General features: G+C 42.0%; 1 long non-coding RNA gene across 1 annotated transcript; it reads left to right on the forward strand.

Moving 5' to 3' along the window:
* The first annotated feature begins 12270 nt into the window (after positions 1–12270).
* LOC138923943 (uncharacterized) lies at positions 12271–19994 on the forward strand. Its single transcript, XR_011438321.1, has 2 exons — positions 12271–12561; positions 18306–19994. It is a non-coding gene; the product is annotated as an uncharacterized lncRNA (long non-coding RNA).
* The last annotated feature ends 4113 nt before the right edge of the window (positions 19995–24107 follow it).

Below are 24107 nucleotides of genomic sequence, written 5' to 3' on the forward strand. Positions count from 1 at the left end.
TTCTTAAAGGGTTGTCGTTCTCCTCCCACTCTGACCTCATCATCAGATTCTGGGTTTCACTTTGGACATCACAGCATGGCAATGTGGTAAATATGAAAATAAAGTATGAGGAGAAGTCATTGTGAGAGACGGCAGTAATAGTGGGGTGTACACTGGAGAGCAAGTTGGAGGAAAGTGTCGTTGGTCCTGGTGTGGGGGCGCAGTTAGTTATCTCCTCGCACTCATTCACCCTCCGTCATCCTAACCCTGTGCCTATGTCACTTTAAATGAATTAAAATTAAATAAAATGAAAAATTCAATTCCCCAGTTGTACTAGTCACATTTCAAATATTCAATACTCAATAGCTGCATTTGGCTAGCAGCTACCTTATTGGACTGGCTGGATATAGAACATTTCTTTCATCGCCAAAAGTTCTGTTGGTCAGTGCTCCTCTAACTGAACCCTGATTTGCTTCAACAGCTCCCCTTCACTGTCCACATTATTCGGTGAAAGCTGGTCCCAAGAGTGTTTCCTAATGAATCTTAGCTGAGGATAGTAATCCCATTCCTTCTTGCCAGGGACTAGTTGAGGAATGTAGGCTAAAGGCAACTAATGCAAGCCACCCCGTTTATAGCTGTTTGTCCAGAGGTGGTTAGAAATCTATGTTAGCCCAATCATACTGAAGATAAAGACTTTTACTTCTGATTGAAGTAAATATTTTTCCTCTCTCTGACAGATAGCAAGAGGAAAGAATTTTGTCCCTGTTGCTGCTGGCAACCAACTTGTGACCAGGAGGGAAGCTAGCCTGAGTACAGAGCTGATCACAGAGCAGGGCAGAGCAAGAGAGAAGCAGGGAAATGAAGCAGCAGGCCAGGAGCCAGCCCTGCTTCCGAACTTCTCCTTCAGTGAGATGATAAACGTTTTTGTTAAGTCCATTTGAATCCAAGACTTTATTACTTGCAACTCAAAGCCCTTTAACTGATTCCTCTGGATTGTTGTCCTGTCTCTGCCACAAAATAATCACATGACTTTGAGGGACTCCTACAATCTCTCTGGGCCTTGACATCTTAGTGCGTAAAAAGGCAGAGGCAGAGATCTGCAAGGTCCCTTAAAAAGATCATTAAAACCCTGAAGACATGCTCAAGGTACAAATCAGCAATGGGAAGCTGTGACAGCACAATTGCTCACCGGAAGCCCTTAAGTGGCCCTGATAAGGGCTCTTGGTGTTGGCAGAGTCCTGGGCACACAGATGTGACCAACCCATGCCATGGAACTTTGGGGCCCTCAGGAGAGAGATGCTCTCTCGTTTGTCCACATGGATCCAGAATACATCTTGCTTTAGGAGGTGTTTATTTAATTGCCGGTTCTTCATGATTTCCTGTTGTCTCTGAGGTGTGCTTGACATTAGCACATTTCAATGCAATGCTTTTGTAATATGCTCCATCCAGTGCCCTCCTTTCCTTCTTTTGTTACCACATCAATCATATATTCTTAACTGATATATAAAAATTTAGTCTGCTTTATTTTCCTCTCCAGGAAGTTGAGTTGTCTGTAGTCTGGTGCTTCTAAGACTCCTTATCTTTCTGTCTTCCCACCCTACTCCCAGTGTGCTCATCATGTGGTCCACGTATTCCTAATTTATTGCCCATTTGGTCATCAAAGCCAAGTGCCTGGAAATCACCCATAATTTCTCTGTCTTGCTCATCCCTACACTCAATGGGTGATGATATTGTCCAGTTTACTTTCTAAATATCTCTTGAATCCATTGTCTCCCTCCAGTCTCTGTGCTATTGTTTTGGTTCATCTGGATTATTACATTATCTCTTAAAAGATCTCACTGCCAAATACATATATCCCCCACACTAGAACACGCCTTCTAATACCTAGATCTGATTCTATTATTTCTTGGCTCAGACTCTTTAATAACTCCTTGCTGTCTGCATGATCCATTCTAAACTTTTAGCCTCACCCAAGAACCCCCCTCACCCCTCCCCTCCTGCACCTCCAGCCTTCTTTCCCACCATCCTGGCCACTTGTAGCCCTACAGGTGCACGATCTTTCATCATCATGCTTCTGCATGTCCTATTTGCTCTGCCTGGAATCCCCTTCCTGTCTTGTCCATCCACGTGGTGTTTCCCATCTGTCCATCAAGGACCAGCTCTTAAAAGCTGCCAGCACTTTCCCCAGGCCAACTGGTCACACCCTTGCTATGATCCCATTTCATTTCACGTGTACTCTTGTCGGTCTTTCTATTGGGACAAGCACTCCATGAAGCCAAGGTTGTGCTTTAGAATCCTATACCTGACCCCACCGTTTAACATTGCAACCAGCCCCCCATCCTTCTTTTCCTTGTCTTATAATACTGAGCACGTTCTCCTGGCATATGTAATTTCACTTTGTCTTATGTCTGGTGTTTATGGCTCGTTTCTTTCACAAGGAGAGGGATCTTTGTCTATTTCATTCACTGATACATCCCAAGTGCCTAGAATGGTGTCTGGCATACAGTAAGGGCTCAATAAATATTTGTTGAGTAAATGAACGTATTTTTGTATCTTTGGAATGTGACATAGTTCCCAGAAAATATCAAGTGCTTAAATAAATATTTCGTGTTACCCAATTTTCATAACATTCGTAATAATAATAGCTAATATTTACTGAGCTCTCACCATAAGTTAAATGATTTACACACATGATCTCGTTAAATTCTCACAACAACTCTATGAGGTAGGTTACTACCTTCATTTATAAGAAATTAGAGGCTTTTCGAAATGAAGCAATTTGCCCCAGATAAATAAGCAGCGGAGCCGAGAGTCAACTATGAAGTGTGACGCCAATGCCCACAATCTTAACAAATATGTTATTCCACCACAAATTATCAATCACGTGTTTATTTTTCTTGTCATTATATACTCTTCCAGTCTAGTATATTTTTAACTTCAAACAGAAAGCAACAGGAGCAACTGACCTCTGGGCGTAAAAGTAAGCAATAGGGCAATTTGTGTCAGTATTGTGTAGTTAGATATAGTTTGAAGTTAAATATTTTGAGTGAAAGTAAAAACAATGCTCGTGGATTGTGTGCTCATTGCTCTGGAAGGAGAAAAGGTTTTAGGTGTGCATTGCCTTCAGAGGCCCAGCACTCCCCTGGAAATGGTGTTCGATACAGATGTTGAGTGACTAACTTCTTCTCGTACTCTTCAGGAGCATGTTAAGAAGCACACTGACAGAAGACAGCCTCTTTGTCCACTGGCTTTTCTCTAGCCTCACCAAGAATGAGGTGCCCCCACCTCCACATATATCAAATACATATTGTCACGTGGCAGAGTCACTTACAACTCCAAACCCCCTATACACACACACACACACACACACACACACACACATACACGGCATAACCAGGTACTTATGGGGGTTTCAGATTCTACCCCAGGAAATCCTGCCGGAACAAATTCCATCTGCCAGCATGTTTTTTCATCTTGGTGCAATAACTTGCCTTCTTCCTGGCTCCATTGCGTCACTACCATTCAGAGCAATGCATGCAGCTATATATTTTGCAAATCTAGCCATCTTTTACTTCACAGAATGTTATTAAAATAAAATTTAGACTATATATCTTTAAGAGAAAATAAAATGTTATATATATTTTCTATTAACACATTATATTTTCTATTAACACCTCATGAGGTATTTTTCCATCTTGGTCAATGTCCTTGAAAAATTCCATCTTTAATACGTGTTCTACGTGTCAACATGAGGATGCACCATTATTTATCTAACCATTCTCTTTACATTCAGTTTTGAAGTTGTTTCAAATTTCTCCATTATAAGTAATTTTTCAATGAATATCTTTGCATATAAATTTTAGCTATATTATTTCTTAGAAGAGACTTCCAGAAAGGAAATGACTGAATCTAAGGGTAATTATTTTAAGACTTATATATTACGTATTACCAAAATACTTTCCATAAAATTCATGCTAATCTAAATTTCCACTGACTGAGTATAAGAGTGACCATTGCAAGACCCTCTAGTTAGCACTGAACTGTACTGTTTCTTTTTTAAATTCTACATAACTACATGAGGGAAATCTCACTGTAGTTATCTTTGCATTTTTGTCATTAATGATGGGCTTGAAGTTGTTGCCTGCTTGTAAAACATTTGTGTTTTTTGTTTTGGTATATTGTTTGTTCATTTTAGTAGGATTTGTGTAAATATTTTATTTATTAAAGATGTTTTTGTGTATTAGGACTATCAGCTCTTGCCATATTTGCTGCAAATATTTTTTTCAGTTTGCATTTAATGTTTAACTGTATTCTCGGGTATTTTTGTCACAAAAAGATTTTAATTTCATGTAAACATATTGATTTCTTATTTTTTGATTTTTTTTTAAGCATATAAATCCCTTCCCCTTTCCATCATCAGTATTTTGTTTTTCAAGAATATTCAGTAGTGGTACAAGATGGTGAATTAGAGTGAATCATTTTGGAGTAGTTTCCAAATTACTGATTATTTAAAAGTCAAACATATTTTCTTACAATTGTACTTTGAATTTATTTATTTTGCAGGCGCTAAAAGCAGGTTCGTTACATCTCTTAGACCTGTTAGTGACATTGTTCTTTCTGAGGAGCAGAAAGGTGGGCCCCACAGGCTCTGGTGGGTCAGCTCCTCAGCGGGTGAGGCCGTCCCTGGGGCTGGCGAAGCGGCCGGCTGCCCCCTCCCCCACCCTTTCACCTTTAAAGATGTTGGGTGTGAAGTGACCTCCAGGATCTGGCTTCCATCCCCACCAGAGCCCTTAAGCTCTTTTCAATAGCACAGGTCACCATATCACAGACTTCTGAGATCTGGAACTCTCTCCAGATTGGGCTGTATCATTTTTAGCGTTATCAGAGAGAAAAGGTCTAATTAGATGGCAGAGCCTGCAGAGACGCTCCTGCTTATCAGCTGTTAAATTCTGCACGGGCTGTGTCAGAGCCACAGAAGCGGAGCTGACGTCCCCCGCGGGATCCCGGCAGAGCATGCCAACTCCCACATGGGCCAGCCAAGCTGCAGGTCAGTTAGCGAGGGCTTCCATGGGAAATTCTTGGACCAGATTAGTTTGCAGATTATGATCGTGAGTGTGCATGGAAGTGCGATTACACAAATGTACACACACACGCACACAGAAAAGACAAACGAGAGATATGGAAGAATGAACGGAGAAAAATGATATAGTGAAAGGAAGAGCTCTATTTTGTAGCAATTTGATTAAAACCTATAAAGCCAGCTGCTTACTTTAAGCATCTACACTCTCCCACCCGTTTGAAATAGGGACCAATGGGCTCAGCCTTCATAGGCAGGGACAACCCAAGAGCCTGGTAACCAGACATTTCTGTACCTTGCCATCCACAGCTCCGAGACTGTGCACTCACGTACAGAACCTCGGACGAGACAATATCTGGCATCAGGAGGAGGCAGGCAGTGTAGACACAGTTCAAATCTCTGCTTCGCATCTTAATAGTGTGTTGTCCTGGGAGAGCATTTAGTTTCTCAGTTTAGAAGCTTCTTCATCTGCTTAAAATAGTATGATAACGCCAGCATCTAAACCTTATGAAGGTGAATTTAGATCAATAACACGTCTCTCATTATCGAAATGAGTTTATTCGTCCTTAAGTATTAGTTTACCTAGTATTCTCAGCCTTTTTAAAAGCCTGAGTCTTCTGCTTTATTTCGATCTCATCTTGAGAATGGCTCTGGCTAATGGAGAGGTGAAGAGGACCTTGGGATCTTGTCTAGTCGGTCCCTCTAAGAGAGAGGAGCTGGCCCCTGGGAGAGGCATCTGGCATCTGGCCGACTTCACATTCTGATTAAGGCACAGTTGCTGCTGGTGGTCAGGGTTTGGTTTTGTGCAATCTAGGTCTGGAGCCAGCTCCCCAGTGAACCCTTTACAACCTCCTAAACAGATGAGTGAAAGGCTTCCCCTGAGAGCCTTTTGAGAGCAACAGGAAAAATCTGTTGCTAGATTTCTGGTGAACACTTCCCCTCCAGAAGCCTTCACCCCAAGGAGGGTCCTTAACTTCATGGGGCGGGCATGGCAAAGAGATCCCAGAGCCTTTGAAGTCTTAACTGGGTACTTCTTCCGGAAACCCTGAGATCCCAAGGGATCTCTCGTGTCCGTAGGCTCAGAGCATAGGAGAGTGCCAAGCTCCTGGTATCAGCTCCATAAAGTGGGACAGAGGAGTGGCGGAAGGGAAGAATCAGGGAAAGGGGAAGGGAGCTAGGGTTTAAGGGATGAAGAGGAGAAGAAGAAGAAGAAAACTTTTCAAAGATGTGGCAAATGGACAGCCTCACAGAATGGTCTAGGACAGTGTCGGGCTCACAGTAAAGCTCAGTGCACAATGATTGCTTCTGGAAGCAGGCTTCTCTCGTCCTCCTCTGCTCTCCCTCTCCAAGAAGGAGGCACAGGAGAGCAGCTAAGACTGTGGGTTAAGACTGCGTCTGAAATTGGCCTTTGTGATTTACCGGCTTCACAATCTTTGGCAAGTTACTTACTTCTCGAAACCTCATGTTCTTATCTATGAAGTGAGGGTGCTCATTGTACACCCCTCGTGGAGCTGTTCTTCATTGTTATATGAGGCCAGACAGGCAAAGCACTTGTACAGGAAGTCGCCGGTAATCGCCACCTCTGTTGTCTCCCACGTCTCAGAGCCACGCAAACCTCTCCCTCCCAGAAAACTGCCCCCTGCCCCACAGCCCGGCTTCTGGGCATCAGTTTGACTCAATGCTATTCTTCCACTTACTTTTTCCTGACTTTGTGCCCCTGGAATGAGTCACAACCTCTCTCAGGGCCCTACTCATACCTCATGTTGAGCCCTTGGTAGGTATCTCACCAAAGCTTTTGGAGTTGACTGTAACAGCTGCCCGTGCCCGGGAAATGAAACCATAAGTGGCCTCTGCCCTCCTTTCCACCTCTGAGCTCTGGTGCCACATGCAGCCTCTCCCACTGTCACCACTTTAACCAAAGCCAAGATCTTTTCTGCGAAGATTTTTGTGACAACCTCAGCTTCCACCCCCACACTTTTTTTCAGTTATTGTCAAAATTGTGCAGGATAGAGTGGGCCACCCTGCTCTCTCCATTGCATTGTTTTAACTATGGTATGATTTGAGGGCGGACCAATTTAAGAAAATTATTCCTTTTTCTACCCCAAAGCCTCTGAAACAGTAATGTAAACAAGAGGTTTTATTTATATACAGAAATAAGAACGTCAGAAGAACAAAGGACAGTATAGAAAAGCTGAGAACACTGCATTCAGAACAATTTGTATACAGGAAGCATGACGCAAATTTATTTCTGCTCTAGCAAAAAATTAACCCTACACCTACTTTTGGGTGGTAATAGTATATTAAGTTTTCTTATAAGGTTGTTTCAACTAATTGTTACTTTTCCTATCCATGGTTTCTGCCAGTTCATACTTTATACCCTAGGCCTGGGTGTCTGTGCTTAATTCCTCTCTTTACATGCCATACATCCAGGAGCAGCAGGAGCCAGCGTATTTGGTTCGACTACCTACCTTAGCATCTCGAAAAATGCTAAGCTAGGACCCGGCCCCATGGCCTAGCGGCTGAAGTTCTGCGCACTCCGCTTCAGCAGCCCAGGGTTTGTGGATTTGGATCCCAGGCACAGACTTGCTCCACTCACCAGCCACATTGTGGAGGCATCCCACATACAAAAACATGGTGGAGGATTAGCACAGAGCTAACATCTGTGTTATATACATATAATATATGTAAATATGTAAATAGCTATGCAATAAGTATGTAATTATATATGTAAATAATACAATATATATAAAACATTTATGTTAGATCCTAGCACATAATAAACATAAAATTACCACTAGTTGTTATTTCTAAGTCTGACCAGTGTAATTTTATCCAGAGACTTGCCATGAAGGCCTTGGTAAATAAGAATACAATAATGGGCACAACCTATCGCAGGTGTGATGAGCATCCTTTCACGTGGTGATACTCCTCACTAGCTCCAGGGGACTTCCTGTTTATCTTTGAAGCTGGAGTGCACATTCCACAGGTTAGAAGAAGACGCTCTTTACCTTTATTTATTCATATGAGAGCAGAAACCTTGGGTCCCGCTAATATGGAGTTTGCCTGAGGTTCCTTCCTTTTGGAGCATTCTGCCATCTTCCTCACTCTCAGTCCTGGGGCACCTGCCTCAGGGGCAGCTAGTTATCTCATGCCTGCCTGCACCTCTAATCTGTGTCTAAAGCATCTCTGATGTCACCCTTCTGCAGTTTTACAATGATGTTACTTTCTAGGTGAGGGTATCCCCACAACTCATCTCAGAACATAGTCTGGTTAACTAGAGTAGAAGGAGCAGGCCAGGGTGGGTGAGGACACGGTCCCTGGTTTAGCTCAGTCCTCAAGTTGAAGTCGCTGTGCAGATGCTGGGAGGAAGTCCCCTCTAGCAGGTGGAAGAGAGTGTCTAAAGGGCATGGCCAAAGAAGGCAGGGAGCCAGCGGTGCTATCAAGCCTATGGGAAGAAAGGCGTGTCCTCACAGATGGAGTGTCCTCACAGGCTTTCACAAGGATCAGGAGTCCAGGGATAAGCGATACTTAGCAAAATTGGCATCCTCGGGAAGTTCTGTGATGGGAACACGGCCCAAAGCCCAGCAAAGTGGACACAGGGGCATACCTCCACTCATAGGAATGGCTCTGACAAGGACTGTGGTGTCCCTCACTCAGGTAGGACCAGGATAGTCATCAGGACCCGAGAGAGAGAAGGCCTAGGCACAAAGCTTTAGGAGGGCACTTACTGCCAGGACTGGGAAAGTATGTGCTGACTAGGTCTCAAGATCAAGGCAAAATATCGCATATGAGTACAGAGACTAAATGTCAGAGGTTGGCTAAGTTTCCCTGAATCTATTTTTCTGAAGTTAAGGTGTTGTTTTAAAGGTATGGATGAGGTCTAACTTCTAGGTTGAAGGTTCTGGCTGAGCAGAGAGAAAGATGGCAGATGGAAGAAAAGTAGAATCTGAGAGGTAGAAATGGCATCTTTGGGCACCTAACCATGCCATATTGGTGTATAACAAGTTCGAATAACAAAGTCAAATTGTCAGTGTAATTACTAAATGATGAATGATTCTGTGTGTTCTGTCTCTCTGAATATATGAAGATATTTATTAGTTAACTGTAGTCTAAATTCTCTCCCTTCTATCTGGTAGTACGCAGGGCAGTTAAGCTAAAGAGCCTATTTCAGTTGGGAATTGGGTTCTGCCTATTATCTATCCCAAAACATTTTCTCATGCTATGGACCAATGGCAAGACGAAATGTGGAAATATCTGTCCACGCCGTGCAGCTGTTGGAAACCACTTTATCTGGCGACTGCTGGAAATTGCACCTTGAGAGAGACCCCCCAGTTGTGCAAGGACACAGCTTCCTGGTGTGCCCCAGCTACCCAAAGGGACAGAAGGATTCCCCGGCCTGAGACAGTTCACCAGCACACAGCCTCCAAGACACGCAGAAAACCTAAGACTTCCTAGAAGGAATGGAAGCTTCCTGCTAAGGGCATTTCTGCCTGGCGTTGTTTCAGGGAGGGTTTTAGGTTTGGGCCACATTGTGAAATTTAGCCTTTTTAATCATTCTCAGAAAAAGAAAAGACCATGAATTGAACCATTAAATCCTTCCCTATGAAATTTTGTTGTCTCACACATTTTGCCGACCACAAGACCTCTTTGACAAATGGGTAGAGAAAAGCTCTTTCGGCTGAGCGGCTGGCTGAACGCTGCCTCCTGCCACAGATGGCGCACCTGTGTGCTCATCTTTGTGGCGTTTTGATGTTCTCCTCTGAGGTCAGGGAGGGACGGGGGTGGGATGAGGTCTTTGGGGTCTAACTGCAGTCCCTCACTGCTGGTTCATGAGGGGTGAACCCCGTTTCAGAACATACCCAGATGGCAGAGCTGAGTGATTCTCGTGTCTTCTTCTTCACTCTTTCAGAAAAAGTGAAGGCTGTACGGATAAAGAAGAAGGAAAATGAAGCAACAGCAGAGGAAACCAGGACCTGATGGGAAATGAGGTAGTGCTTGTGTTTAAGATGAGTGAATTGAATAAGACGTGAGAAATTACTAAGTTGTGATCAGCAAAAATGTTTTTGAAAAGTTCCAGCAAATCTGCATGTGAAAGAAAGCAACTAATACTCCTCAGCTGACCGTGCCCACGTGAACTATAATTGGGCAATAAAGGGAGTCAGACAACATGCTATTATGCTCAGTTTATGAGACATGGTCTCCACAAAAAGTAGCACAAATTACCATGATTTCTTTTCTACCGGGCCCTTGGCTGGGTAAGTTATAAGAAGAGTTTAATATATAACACTACCAAACAAAGCGTTGAAAAAGACTGATTGAACTTTACTCAATGTTCCAGGTCTGGAATAATTCTTTCCTTTAAAAGAAAATAAATGGGTATGTTCTGATTCTTCTGCCTGGAGCTGGAAAAGAGCACATTATCTGAGGTTTTTACCAAGCCCTTGGTCCCTAGTCCTTATGCATATGCCTTCTGCCGTCAGTCCCAAACCACAAGCTTTTAATTTTCCCTGCAGATTAAACCAATATTTACTAGTAAGCCTGCATTTATCCTCAAAACCCTTTACTGGAAACTATTGGTTTCAAGTAAATGTTAGATCTTGTTTAAGAATAAGTCGCCCCTCCCTAGTGAGGCAGGCAACAGGAAAAGAACACTGCATTTCTGATAGGAGAACTAAGAGAAAGATTTTCTTTCACTTCTATCCAACAGAGCAGACTTTTTCAGTTTGTTCATTCATCGCTTGTTTTCTAGAGCTTCTCCTTGGCTGTCCAACCCAGTATTTCCTAAATGTTGGCAAAGCATCACTTCTGGTGGAGGTCTGTGGTAGAGTCAGATGTAAAGACGCAAGGAGTTGAATAAAAGACGCAAAAGAAACCTAGCCTGATATAGACATGCTAATAAATATGAGATTTAATAGAAAGAATTCACAGTATCTGAAAGCATATTGTTTCCAAGACGACTTGCTATCAACCTTGTGCTTGCCTTCCTACACTTGTCATTGGAGCAAACAGATGTTCTTCATCTCTTTAAGGCCAGCGTGTTTCAACTTCCAAAAACAAAATTATTGCAAAATATTCACACATATTTCTAATGAGGTTCTATTTCTTGCTCGGTTTGAAATTTTGATAATCAGTACAGTCTTTCACTGACAGAATCCAAATAATTTCAATTGGAATCTGCATGAACATTATCCAAGATCTATGAGAAAAGGCCACATGAGACGCATCATCGATACGGATCGCTTTAAGGATGTCCAAAGAAACCCATATGAGGTCCCTAAAGTTCCCCTAGAATTTCTCAGAAGAGATGGAGCATCTTAGCCAAATTTGAGTGAGCAGTGTACATGTGACCTACCTAAATTCTTCTCATAACTGAGGACAAGCTTTAGTCTTATCTCAGCTGCCGTGTTCTATTGTGGGGCTTGCTTTTCCCCTAAGGTAGCTGAAAAAAAAAACATCCTTCAGAACAAGGAAGCATGGAAAAGGGTCTGTTCTCTTGCCTCATATCTTGGTCTAGTATTAAAACTAGCTGGTATTAAAGATAAATCATGGCCACAGGGAAGCCCAGGTTGAAGCATTCTTGTTTGGATGGCTGCTCTCCTAGTGAAATAAGGTCCACCCCACATTTCCACAAAAGCCTGGCTTAGGGTGATGGAAGAAAACCCTGCAGGCCCTCCCCCAGGCCTTACTGTCTCCTTTTCTGGGGAAGAAACAGCTGAGCCTGAAATTGCAGCTTGGGCCAGAAAATGCAGGCTTCAGTGGCCACTATGACATTGTCTAGGTTTAATGCTTCTAGACTGTGGGGAGGAATTAGCAAAAGGCAATTAGGAAGGCTTCATCCTTTGACCATGAGGGCCCATTCTTTCAAGCCAGAATCAGGAAAAGAGGGCTGGTAGACCACGGTGAGAGGGCTGGGAGTGCAGGGACTGAGTTCTAGTCCTGGCTCTGCACAGATGCAGTGTGTCTTCATCTCTGAAATTAGGGTTTGGGTGTGTGGTTTTCAGATTATGTGACTGTGTTTTGTTTTGTCTTGTTTGTTTTTTAGGAGTTAGGTCTTTTCTTGAAGTAAGATTTTAGGAAGATCCATGTGATGCAAAATAGATGACATCAATGCAGCTTTGGATGAAATTGAGAGAAGGACCCATCCGCTCCAAGGTTCCAGTGTTCCTTGGCAACCACCAGAAATGACTTCACAGAAGCCTAAACCCAGGGCCAATTGATCTTCAAAGACCCCTTACACTCTGTTCTTGGTTGTTCCAGCTTCATCCTGGTCTGAATCTCCGTCCTATGAATTGCCTTTCTGGGTTTCCTTCCTCAAGAGAAAAATGGGGCTACTAATGCCAACAGGAAGAAATGATAAGAAAACTAAACATGGAGGTAGAAGAATTGTTCCAACCCTGAGACTGCCATTTAATGAGTGTGTGAACTGGAGAAAGTCACTTACTATCTCTCAGTCTGAATTTACTCATCCTACGACATGAACTTGGCAAGGTACTAGTGAAAACTAGGTAAGATAATACAGTTTTCTCTCACTATTCAAACTTCACTCACTAAACTCAGGGACCAAATAGATTTGGAGAGGTATTTGTAATATAAAGTTTCCTTGTAAATTTTAAACAGATAATTCTATTTTTTTTGTCTCAAAGAACAATTATATCGTCTCAAATAATTTTTGTAATGACTTGAACAAAAAGATGCGAAAGTGCTTACTAAGTTGAATTCTACCCAAATGCTAATTATATTTTATACCAATTACTGGAAGGAAGCCAATACTAAGTTACAACCTCCATTGTAGGTCAACCTCTAGGTTACCCTGATGTAACCTCTGTTATAAATCCACACCAGTTTATCAAATGACCCTGACTCCAAATATTAGTTGTTTTTTTTTATGACCCATCCCACTAAATATGGCTCTTCATAGAAATTGGCTTTGGTTTCAGGAATAATTCATGAAAGTCAATATCTGCAATCAAACATTTAATTATCAAGCAAAAACAAAAACAAAAAATCTTTGAGCTAACCCAAGGAAATACAAAGCATAAAACATGACCCTTTATAGTCCAGGAGCTTAAATTACCATTGAGAAGCAGCATTAATATAGAATGATCTATGAGGTTCCATCATGAGAGGCTAGTACAAGCCGCTATGAGATGTGCTGTTGTAACTCGTTCTTCAGGCTGGCACACCTAGAGGGCCATCTCTCCAATTAACTTAGGTTATCCTTGACCTCCGGTGTGTCTACATGTAGTTGAGAATTCACCATCTAAGTGGTCTGTCATTCACAAGTGGCCCGTTATGTGACAAGTTCAGCACTGAGCCGACATACTTCTTGCCTCTTGGTGCTTATAATCCAAACAGGAAAGATACATCTCTCTTGCCATATTAGCTTACTAGAGCTGCTGTAACAAACTGCCACAGACTTAGTGGCTAAAACAACAGAAACTTATTCTCTCTCAGTTTTGGAGGCCAGAGTCCAAAAGCAAGGGGTCAGCAGGGCCGTGCTCTCTCTGAAGGCTCCAGAGAAGACTCTTTCCTTGCCTTTTGCAGCTTCTGCAGCTCCGGGAGTTCCTAGGCTTGGGGCTGCAATATTCTAATCAGTCCCTCTGCCTTCACATCCTTCTTCTCTGTGTCTGGGCTCAAATAACTTTCTGCCTTTCTCCTACAAGGACACTTGTCATTGGATTTAGGGGGCCCCTAGTTCCAGGATGATCTCATCTCAAGATTTTTAACTTAATTATATCTGCAAAGATTCTTGTTCCAAATAAGGTCACATTCACAGGTTCTGGGAATTAGGATATGGACACACCTTTTTGAGGACCACCATTTAACCCATTCTACTTGTCTTGAAGGAAATAACTACAGGTATTATAAATGCTGAGATGCAATATGGGTTATGGGAGCACTTCAGAAGATGTGGTCTGGCCTAGACTTGGGGACCAAGGAAGGCTTTCCTGAGGTCATGTTGGGTAAGACTTAAAAGATGGGAGGAGGGGAAGGTGGAGTGAAGAGCATTCCAGGCTTAAGGAGGATAGTGGGCGCAGGCTGGAGGAGGGAGCTGAAGAGGGAGAAAAGAATTTAGAAGAATCCAGGATGCATGGAAGAGAGAGAGAAGAGTGAGTAAATTCTAAAATTTTCCCTACGAGCACTGTGAGTTCAATGAAACAAGTGAGAATATTAGATTTGTGCTTTCAAAGCATGGTTCCAGCTGCAGGGTGGGGAGAATGGTTTGGCAAGAGACAAGAGAAGATTTGGGAAGACCCAGTGCAGATGATTGTGGTATTCCAGGGGACAGATTGTAGTGACCGAGATTACTGTGGACTCATTGGAAACAGCTCTATGTGGCTTCTTTGAACGATGCACAGAAAACGGAACAATCAGGATTTTATCCTATTTGTATATGGGAGGTAAAGGAAAAGAAAAAGTCAAGAATGGCAACCAAGTTTCCAGCTTAAACACTTAGCTTCAAGGCATTGACGTTTACTGATGTAGGAAACACTAGAAGAGTGGCCCTTTGTTTCTTTGCTTTATCCAGGGAAGAGAACAGCTCGTTTTTTATTTCACAATGAAGAAATGGAGGCCTTCGGAGGTCATAGGACTTAACCAGGATAAACAGAAAGTAGTATAGTAGCAGGACCCGGACAAGAAGTGAGAGCTCCTAACCCCCAGTGCTTCATTCTCTTCACTGTATGTGGTCCTGCCCTTTGTTCCTTTGTCCAATCCCTTCTCTTTTGTGTTTTTATTTTGAGGTTCAAGGATTCCTCTAAGTATATGAAACAGTGCTTCCTCCATTCACAGAGACTCCCCGTTTGTTATAGTCAGGAGTCTCAACCTCCCTTACATTGTCTTTTCTTCCTCTTGCTGTTCAAATTCAGAAAGGTTTCTACCTTCATACAAGACTGGAGAAGGGGATCTCAGGAGCTGTTTTGTGTTATTGTGTCCAAGGAGCGCTGGAGTTGAGCACAACTTGTAAACGTCTGCTCTTCGGGAACACTTGTCACATGTCACATGCCCTTTCCCATATCTGCTTCTTCAGCTATACCTGTTTCCCACTTTACCTCTTCAGTTCATTTTAGAGATTGCTGCTATGGTCATTTCATTTATGAAAACTCACTTAATATTTTACTGATTCTCCTCACCTAATAAAAACATGAAAAAAAGAGAGAATTAATCAATATTTACTCATACAAAGGACAATAATAACATACACTTGATCCTCAAAAGATGGTGGTCTGGGTCAATGAAGCCTCATGTTTAGTTGATTCTTATTCCGTGAAAACTGATCTATTTTAAGTATTGTCTCCTGATATTTCTAATCATTATCTCATCCTGAAATGACAAAATTTCTGAAAAGTATTTCTCAAGAGTTTGCAGTAGTTCTTACGCTCCAATGATTTTTGATAACAAAACGTGTTTAGCCTCTGAGATTGGGTCATAAATAATATTCTATTTGCAAATCCTACCAGAGTTAGAAAAAGGGTAGTGTCAGGGGCTAAGGAAGGTTTACAAGGAAAATTTTAAGGAAGTATTACTTTTCTTCAGAAAGACATTTGATTACTTAGCTAATTATTGTTGGCCTGCTTTAAAATTACCCATGTTGCTATTTGGTTGTGTTTGGTGTTGTGCTTTATTTTAAGAGGCCTCCACTAAGGATCTGGAAGGTAGTAACTCTGTCCAGAACACCAAAACTTATAATTTTGTAAATTCCTGAAGCCACAGCTATATAAAAATCCATGTCTTACATTTACATGCATATCCTGACGGCCTTTATAACATTAGTGATGCCGTCTCTTGGTTTCCACTGTATAAGGCCTACAGGGGTAAGATGACCTAGAACAGTCTTTCAACCATGTTGTTTGAATTGCCAGATCATTACCAAAGACAGGGGAAGATTTGAAAATTATATAGGGCCTTGCAAGCGGTGGAACAGGAGCTCTTCCTTCCCTTGCCATGTACAGTCAGAGAGCGTTACGAATACAGAAACCAGACATGTGGCTGCCTCAGGCTGTGAATTTCCCTCCGTCCCAGTCAGCCAGAGCTGGGGGAACAGAACACTAGGAGGAAGGAAAGAGAATTACCGTTCAACTCACATGTTTTAAAACAAGCCCACTTATGCTAACATTACTTCCTCCTACACAAAATAAAACAAACAAACAGTCTTGAAAAGAGGATGAATTAGAATCTTCTATTTTAATTCATTATAGAAAAGTAGAATTCTTATAAGGTGCATATGGCAAAGAAATAAATATAATCTTCTTGGAAGCAGTACAGAGTAATATCAAAGATTATAACTAGAAATATTTTCTTACCTAATACTAATTATATCTATATCCTCACAGCTTACCTATTCACTGAGCTAGAATTAAAAGGTGCTACAACCTCTTCAAATATGTTCCCCAAAATGATCACCTCTGCTTGGTGGTGCCAACTGTCTCTTGAGCCCTCAGTTTCTTTGATTCTTTTTTTTCACAACATTTTGCCAAATTTTCTTTTGTACTCTTACCTGGACTCACTTATTTTCTGTCTTATGGATGTAGTGTAGAGAGCATCCTGGTAGTTGCAAGAAAAACATAAATCAAGACAACATCCTGGCCCATGAGAAACTTACAATCTAAAAGAGAAGCTGTAATGAGGACATGAGTGAACTATGGCATAAAGCTGAAAAAAACGTAACTGCCGTGGGTTCAAAGAAAGAAGATGGCTCCCATACTGGGGACATCAGGGAATTCTTTATGGAGAAAGTAGGACTTGAAATGGATCTTAAAAGGTGGAAATGATTTCTAGAAGTGAACACTGGGGGAGAAATTGGAATTCCATGCTCAAGAAAAGTGATGAGGCAAAGACATGGTTGCATGGAGATTCGGGGCATAAGTGAGGCCTGTGTAGTGGGCAGGCATGGGTGCAGAATAGTGCAAAGGCAGGAGAGTTGTGGCCTAAAACTCTGAAAAGGCTGCCCCGGGCTTATTTTGTGGGAGGAGTTGTGGAGTAGAGCAGGGCTATGATCAGAGAGGTGCTTTGGTAGCAGTGTTAAAGAGTCAAGTGAGGACTGAGGGTCACAATTGGGTATTGTGTAGATGTAAAAAGGGTAGAAGACAACTAGCAAAGACAACTAACAAGGGCAGAGGAAAGGTAGCCGCGTTATTCTGCACTTATGGCCTCAGAGCCAGGAAGAGAGAAAGTTACTTGGGATGGGGTCTGAGATTCTGAGCTGCTGTAGCTAAGTGGATCTTGTTTCCATTAACAAAAGGAAGGAAATCTGAGGCAGAAGTTGGTTTGAATCTGGGCAATGATGTGGATTGTTCCAGACATTAATTTTGAAGTGCTGGTGATATGTCCAGGTGGGACTATTCAAGAAACAGTTGGAAATACAGGAAAGGATAGCTGGATGAAGATCGGGAATAGAGGCATAAATGTAGGAGAAATGCTTACGTAAATTATGGCTGAAGCCAAGAGAATCTAGGATGAGAGAGAAGACCAAGGGAAGAATCTCGGGGAACACCTACATTAATGGTGAGCCAAAGAAAAGGAGCCAGTGAAGGAGGCTAAAGAGGAGAGGAGGTGAGATGGAAGGAGGACTAGAGGCATAACATGACGGGGGGTCAAGGGCCCGAAGGAGGAGGGAATCATTAGGCATATGAGGTGCTGCAGGCAGAGGAGGGTTCGCTCTTCTCCTCTCTCCTTGCTGGCCCCAGCACTGAGGTCCTTCTTGCCCCCAGGAGTGGAGAAGACCAAAGTAGACCTCTGCTTCTCTGACTCTTCTCTCTCCATCTCCTGTCCACACCAACTACCACTTCCTAATTAATTCTCTGAAACACTGTTTTCATCTTGTCATCCCCTGGGTGAAAACTCTACAGTAGCTCCCTCTTGCCTATGGAAATTCAAATGTCGAGCCTGATATCCAGGCTCAATTATTCAGGCTCTACTAATTAACACCATCTTATCTGCCTGGCTTTCTCTTTCATTCAGCTCCAACATATTTCATTAGAGCCAGGCCAGAACTCTCGCTGTCACCATGCAAGACTACCACGAGTACATTTTTTCAAGCTTCCCTGATTTCAATTCCCATTTCCCTCCTCCCAGCCAAGATAGAGTACATCAGCAAGGAAATTCAAACAATGCCTCTGTGTTTCATTCTCGTCCTTATAGCTTAGAATCTATTTTAGCATTAATGCCTATTCTTTTATTGTACAATTATTTTTTAAATTTCAAGTCTTAAGGGCAACAAACAAGCATTTATTTCTTTGTCTCCCAACAGTGCCCAAACAAAGCGTGGATCACACAGCCGACACTTCTATGTAATGTGAGAATATTTTGACTTTCCTTTCTCTCACGAAGGTGTGGTCTAATGTGTTGGTAACTGCCCAAGAAAGGATCTGAGGTACCCTCATTGCAAAACACCAACCCACCCCACCATCTGCCAAGCCACTTCTGTGGTTTCATTCATTTAGATCGTCAAGGCTTTTCTGCCATGCTGTTCATTATGGTAGCCAGTAGCTACCTAGAACGTTGTCATAGAATGCACTATGTTTTCTGATTTCAAAAGTTTTGAGAATGTAGAAACTCTGTAAGGAGTTAAGCCTTGTTAACTACTTCTTGAAGAGAATCAGCAAGAACCTGTAAAAAAGAGACCTTAAATAAGGGTGAAAAACTGAGAGGCAGAGAGTGCAGAGGAGCAACTAGAAAGAAGGAAGGCTTTCCTGAGTTCATGTTGGGTAAGACTTAAAAGATGGCAGGAGGGGAAGTGGCGTGAAGAGCATCCCAGGCTTAAGGGTAGTGGGCACAGGCTAGAAAAGGAAGATGGAGAGGGAGAAAGGAATTTAGGAGAACCTAGGATGGATGGAAGTAGATTCTAAAATTTTCCCTAAGAGCACAGTGAGTTCAATGAAACATTTTCATAAGGGAAGTGAAAATATTAGATTTGTGCTTTCAAAGTATCGTTCCAGCTGCAGTATGAGGAGAATGGTTTGGCACAAGACAGGAGAAGATTTGGGAAGACCCATGGCAGATGATTGCTGTATTCCAGGGGACAGATTGTAGTGGCCGAGATTACTGTGGACTCTTTGGAAACAGATCGATGTGGCTTCTTTGACAGATACATAGAAAATGGAACAATCAAGATTTTATTCTATTTGAATGTGTGGGGGCCCTACCCTAGACATATCAAGGAACAACTCAGGGTCAGATCAGCTATCTGTGTTGTAACCAGGCCTCCAGGTCATTTGGATGCACTCTCAATGTTGGGATCTCTGACTAGACAATGAAATTAGGGCTCCTGCCCTTTACCCAAGCTCTCCCTGTCCGTCCCCCTCATCCTTCACTCACCACCTCCCAAATCCCAATGACTAGAGCTTCTACAGTTCAAATGGGGGGCAGCAATGGCCAAAAGGAAGGGGTTCTTAGAATTCATCAGAGAATCAGTAAGCAAGCACTGAAAAAGGAGAAATCAACTGGAAAAGCATCCTTCCCAATCTATCAATGGCTATACCCATTGATTGACTGTGTGCTCATTCACACTGCAGTGTGGTGGTGACAAGTACCGGCTCAGGGGCCAGAAGGCCTGGATGCAAATCCCAGCTCTACCACCTACCAGTTGTGTGACACCAAGCAAGGCATTTCACCTCCCTCCATATATTTCCTCATCTGTGAAATGAGGAGAAAAAATACACCATCTCATGGAGTCACCATAAGGATTAAATGTCTAAATAGATGTAAAGTTTCGATAACAGTGCCTGCGATGCACAGTAAGCACAATTGAATTGTTAGTATCTAACAATCTAAGAGATCCAAGAGCATCACTATTCAAAATCAGCCATCATCGTTAACTTTACCTGACTTCGTACACTCAACAAACATTTGTTTAGAAATTTAAGATTGTGAAATAGCTGGATTATAGTGTTAAAAAAAATAAACCGGAATATTACTAGGTGTTCAAGCCCCTTCTTAAGAATGAAGGCCTCTCTCTTTGTCCTGTCTCCCCAGGGTGTTCTCCAGAGAATAGCAACACATGGTCCAGGGAAAGCACAGAAGGGGAAATGGAAATCGCAGAGCATTTGTTTGGGGTGGGAAGAGGGAAGCTGGGTGACATGAGTCTGTATAGCACTGTGAAGTCCACTGCAGGGCTTGCCTGGTTTCTAAGTGTTTTACTCAAGAAGCCCTGAGGGGAGGGCAGAAGGGAGAAATAGGAGGACGCTGGAGACTAGGGTAGACAGCACAGGGGTGGCTGTGCTTCAGGCGGTCTTCAGAGGGGAGCCACTGCTCCTTTGTCTGGACAATGCAGACTGGGGGCTGTAATCTGAGTGGGGACAAGGAAGGAGCCTGGCCACACAATCAAAGGGCTCAGGCTGTGCCAGTCCGGTTCCCTTCAGCGTCAGCTTACTGCGGGGCTCCCTTGGGCCCCACCAGAGGAGTCAGGTGGAAGTAAAAGAGGGAATGGAGACAGATTTTTTGGAGACTTTGGTTTCTGATCAATTGTTCTGAAACCTACTTGCCTGTGACTCTGAATATGCTCCTGACATCCTGCATTTTCATAAATATGCAAGACCATATTCTCAATGGAGCTTTCCTCTTTGGCCTCCTCTTCTTTCTGGTTGCATTTGCCATTCAGCCTCGGATCTGGGTGTTGGAACGTAATCCCATTTTAGACAAAATTATCAGCAAACCCTCTAGGTTTCCTTTCTATAAAGATATATATTGCAGAAATATTTTATTTTATTCTTTCTTGGACCTCACACCTCTTAGAAGAGAGTCTCTTCCAACTCTTTTTGAAAGACTTCCTAACTACAGGAGAGTAAATAGTTGAACTGGGAATAGAAAGTTTTTGTGAAAAGACTACAAACATGAATTTTGGCTTTACAGAAGAGTTTGGGGCAAACCATGTGTATACCTTCCGGCTGGGAAAAATGTCATTAGTATTTCAACTGGAATTCTTCTGTATCAGGTTTTTTTAATGTATGCACCGAAGTACGCTTTCTGAGCTAAACCACTTTAACAATTAGGAAGGACGTTAGCTCCACTTTCTCCCATCCTCTACTAAATATACATTTTTACAGCCTGTCTAATCTCATTCACTTTGTTATGTTCTGGCAGAGATATTAGTGTCTGGAAAAATAAATAATTTAAAAACCAGTCTGAGATTGAGTCAACACAACATCAAAATCACCTATAAATATGTCATTATATTGCACAGCTTAAACCATTTACTTAGAATTTTACACGTCAAACAACTTTATTTCCCCCTATCTTCTATGCATTGATGGGTGGATCAATTAACTTCACGAGATCTCTTGAGTCTATTAGAAGTCTCTAGATCATCACTGATTTGGTACAGAGGCTCCCCAAAGATGGAAACGTCTCAGAAGCATGCGGCCACTCCATCCATACTATACTCAAACTGAAAATACCCTCTCATTATTAAGTCTTTTATCTGTCTCTTCCTCCCAGTGCCATTTACCTGACAAGGCAGATGAATTTCACTGCCTAAATTTCTCCCTAATCCACTGATTTCTGACGTTACCAAGTGGACCACTATCTTCTCTCTCCGGAATGGTTGTTCTCCCCACATCGAGTCTTGAGTTTCCCTTCACTCTCTATTCCAGGACCCACATTTTAGCCTGTGATCCTGGTGAAAGGAAAACCTGGCCATGTCCTTCCCCTCTTCGAAATGCTCCACCAGCCCTCAGGACAAAGTCCAAGTTTCTAAGTCTGTGTTATAAGCTGCTTCTCCTTCCAGACGCTGTTTGTCTTTCCAGTCTCATCTCTTGCCACTTCTTGCCTCATGTTCTAAAAATCCATCAGGCTCTTAACTGGGCCATACTCCCTCTCTTCTGAATATTCTTGCCTGTTCTACTTTCTGTCTGGGAGAATCCTCTCTCTACCTACTTTGTCCTTTAGTTGACTAGATCTTATCACCTTCAGCTTAAACACCATGACTCTAAGAGGACATCCTTTAATTCTAGAACAGGTGCCACCCCCCCAGCCTTGGACAAGGCTGACTTATCTCATCCTACCACTTTCCACACTCTATTGTGTGTTTTCCCAGCTTCATTATTTGTGTCTCCGGCTGGACCATGAACTCTGTATAAGTTGGGGCCATATTTATCTTATTTACTATTGTACCCCTACCCCTAATTCTCTATGAGGGCCTCTAAGAACTTGTTACACATCAGGAAAATGACTCAAGCAAACAGCATTTCATTGATGGCTTTGTTTGTGACTTTCAGCCCAGTTATTTCAAATTCCTAACTTTGGAGATGCGCATGTCTGGCTCCTGAACAGTCTTATTTCGCCATGTCTTCAGTGTGCTCAAGCAGAAAGCAAGCGCCTAGCTAGAGTGAGCAGAAATCTCCATTTGCCCATGACGATCCCAGTCTGTATCCAGTAGAAGTGTTACTAGCTTCCCCTTGAATTTTCAAACAGACCTCAGATTGGAAGAGACATTTTAAGGTTGCCATATGCATAGTTCAAGCGCATTCCTCATACATTGACAAGCTTCAACCTTTCCACCATGAGCAGTCAGATGGGGGAAATTAATTAAAGAATTAGTGTCCTTTAAATTCATTCATTTTCTAGGGCACCCGAGCAGCCTTCTGAGGGGTCATTTGCACTTGTCTTTTGGTATACTCCAACTATAAACTCATTTTCAAACTCTTTGTCAAATGCCTTGAATGTTTCTAAGAACATAGAATAAAATAAAGAAACACTTATAAGGTCATAATATACTGATCTAATCTACATATATGCAAGAGACTCCAGAATTGTCTTAATACTCAGATCCTCTTACTTTCCTTTGATGCAGAACCCAGGAGATATTTGGTTTTTTGTTTTGTGTATGTGAGTTTTGTTGCCGTTACTATGGTTTTGGGAGATTTTCCCTTTGTTTTAGCTCCGCTTTGTCCTACGCAATCCACCCCAACCTCCACCCAACCCCCATAGACCGCAATTGAGGAAAAATCTTTTAAAACAATTATCAAGATTGGCTGTCTACTGTGATCAAATTCATTAGATAATAGCTAAACTCTACATTTCACTCGGTGCACAATGTTTTGCTTTTTTCTCTCTCCTTTTCTTTCTCCAGTATTCACATGGAAATAATGCCATGGTTGTCTAGGGGTAAATTTGAGGTGCTCTCCCAGGACCTGGCATATTTCAGTGAGCACAGGCAGAGGGCGGATAGGTATCTCTGGCAGCAAGAGAGATGGGAAAGGAAGGGACAGTAACTCCTTTAAAAAAAATCTTTTTTATTTTTTTAACAAATATCACTATTAGTGATTATTTTAAGGAATGTCTGTAAAAAAACTTGGAAATACTGAAAAAGTGTAACGAGCATTCTTTTTGTAAATAAATGCATACATAATACTATAGTCTATGTACTCTAGGATCATAGCTAGCAAATACGTTTGTATTCTAAATTTCACATTATGCTAAGAGTAATTTCCAATGGTGTTGAATATTATTTCAGAATAGTGTTTTACAATAGAGAGTTTGCATCAGCTTTCATTGGAGATTTTTGTCCAAATTCAGACTCCCAAGTCCAGCACTAGAATTAGAAAATCAGAAGGAGGATGTGTGGGACAGGAGTTGAGGGACACAAAGAGGTATGTATTTTCAAAGATCATCTTGGGTAATTTTCATGTATAACTCATTTCCTCATTTTAAGAACCACTTCTAGAAGCCATGCCTAATAACAACATAATATTCCATGGATGGTATAGAGAATTTAACCAATCCTCTACTGCTAGATAGTCAGGTTGTTGCATTTACTAGGCCCCAGGATTTGGGGATCTTTAAAGTTACTGATTTATTCTACTCCAGAAGGTTGCAATATTTTAAACAGTGTATGGGAATGCCCATCTCATGAACTTCTTTATACTTTTAAAATATGAAAAATCTTGGTCAATCCAATAAATGAATAACAGTTTTTTGACTATATACATATATCAATTTATATTGCTTCGTTTTCTAATAGGTCATAGAAATTCCATGTGTTTATTGGCCATTAATGTTCTTTCATCCTTTCATTCTATTGAGGAGTTCATTTTTGTTCTCAGTATTTATAAGC

The sequence above is a fragment of the Equus caballus genome, chromosome 4, assembly GCF_041296265.1.
Source record: "Equus caballus isolate H_3958 breed thoroughbred chromosome 4, TB-T2T, whole genome shotgun sequence".
Classification (NCBI taxonomy): domain Eukaryota; kingdom Metazoa; phylum Chordata; class Mammalia; order Perissodactyla; family Equidae; genus Equus; species Equus caballus.